General features: G+C 41.8%; 1 non-coding gene across 1 annotated transcript; it reads left to right on the top strand.

Moving 5' to 3' along the window:
* Positions 1 to 893: 893 nt before the first annotated feature.
* Positions 894 to 1,000, top strand: LOC113000267 (small nucleolar RNA R71). Its single transcript, XR_003265558.1, has one exon. It is a non-coding gene; the product is annotated as a small nucleolar RNA R71 (small nucleolar RNA).
* Positions 1,001 to 2,128: the final 1,128 nt, after the last annotated feature.

Here is a 2,128-nt window from a genome sequence, read left to right on the forward strand (position 1 = left end):
GTTGAGGTCCTTGACACTGCTTTCCCGACCTCAATGAAATGGCATTGACATTTTTGGGATTTTGGACAGCTTGAGAAGGCAGCTTGTCAGAATTCTGGGACTGTTGTTGATTCAATTGGGTAGCCAATTGTCCCATCTGATTGGTTAAGCTCTGAATGGAGGCTCTGGTCTCTTGCTGAAACTGCATGTTCTGCATAGTCATTTGCCTCACATGTTCTTCGAGGGAAGGTTGTGGAGGGGCCTCAACTGTTGGCTGTTTCTGGGGTTGTTGCTGTTGTTGGATTGGTGGAGGAATGTATGGTCTGCTTGGGCCAGCAACATTTTGGAAGGAAGGAGCAGGCTGCTGTTGTTTTTGCTGAGGGCTGGACCATCTGAGGTTAGGGTGATTCCTCCATCCAGGGTTGTATCTGTTGCTAGAGAGGTCATAATTGCTTTGCTGTGGTTGATTTTGCTGCTGAGGTTGAGGAGGTCTATTGTAAATATTTGCAGCATAAGCTTCAGGCTGCTCAATTGCTCCAGGTTGCTGCATGGAAGGGCAAAGGTCTGTATGGTGGTCAGCAGAGGAGCACAAACCACAAACCCTTGCGACAGGTACATATTTCTGATTCAAGGCCAGCTGGGTTACCAAGTTGACCAATGCATCCAGTTTGCCTTCAAGCTTCTTAGTTTCAGATGATGCAGATGGGTTTGTAGCTACCTCATGCACTCCTCTAATGACTATGGCATCATTTATGGCGCTAAACTGCTGGGAGTTGGAGGCCATCTTCTCAATTAAATTTCTGGCTTCAGCAGGAGTCATGTCTCGAAGGGCTCCACCACTGGCAGCATCTATCATACTTCTCTCCATATTACTGAGTCCTTCATAAAAATATTGGAGAAGAAGCTGTTTTGAAATCTGATGGTGGGGGCAACTGGCACATAGTTTCTTAAATCTGTCCCAGTACTCATACATGCTCTCTCCACTGAGTTGTCTAATACCTGAGATATCCTTCCTGATGGCTGTGGTCCTGGAAGCAGGGAAATTTTTTTCTAAGAATACTCTCTTAAGGTCATCCCAGCTCGTGATGGACCTTGGAGCAAGGTAATACAGCCAGTCCTTTGCCACTCCCTCTAATGAATGAGGAAAAGCCTTTAGAAATATGTGATCCTCTTGGACATCTGGGGGTTTCATGGTGGAGCAGACAATGTGAAATTCTTTCAAATATTTGTGCGGGTCTTCACCTGCAAGGCCATGAAACTTTGGAAGCAAATGAATCAGTCCAGTTTTAAGAACATATGGGACATCCTCATTAGGGTATTGGATGCACAAGCTTTCATAGGTGAAATCAGGTGCAGCCATTTCCCTTAGAGTCCTCTCACGAGGTGGAGGTTGTGCCATGTTCTCAGAATGTGCAAAATCAGAATGCTCAGAATCAGAATGCTCAAAATTATAATGCTCAAGATCAGGATGTTCAAAATCACCAATAACAGAATGCACAGATTCACCAGTTATGGAATGCTCAGAATGATCAAAAGGTATAAAATGATGCCTAATTAATCTATGAAATGTCCTATCTATCTCAGGATCAAAGGGTTGTAAGTCAGATGGATTGCCTCTAGTCATACACTACATTCAGCATGCACACAACTAGTTGCCTTGTCATGTAAATAAAGGTGTAGGTTTGAACTACAGCTACCCTCAAATGATATCCAAATGACTTGAAATTTTGTGAGCAACCTTATAAAATGATGAGAAGATAGCACAAAAAATTTCAGAGAAAAATTCAAAGTCTAACTATGAAAGCTAAAATTGGTAGGTTAAGAAAAATAAGTGAATAAAACTTGAAAAATAAAAAACTTTTGACAGAATCGCTTTTTTTGGACGATGGAGACCTCAGCCAGCCTACAGCGGGATTCCACGGCGTAGGAAAATTTTTTCTACCCCAAATGCATATATAATAATTGCGATTCTGATAACCGGAGCAAAAGTTATGGCCGTTTGAAGTTTTGACAAACACAAAATTTGCTAGTTTTTTGGAACTTTCAAATTTGACCAAACTAAAGGCTCTAGCTATTTTTCTCACAAAATATGGATTAAAAGAAGTTACCACAAAAACATTCAGCCAAAAATAACAACCTTAGCTACTAA

Source organism: Glycine max, chromosome 18, assembly GCF_000004515.6.
Source record: "Glycine max cultivar Williams 82 chromosome 18, Glycine_max_v4.0, whole genome shotgun sequence".
Classification (NCBI taxonomy): domain Eukaryota; kingdom Viridiplantae; phylum Streptophyta; class Magnoliopsida; order Fabales; family Fabaceae; genus Glycine; species Glycine max.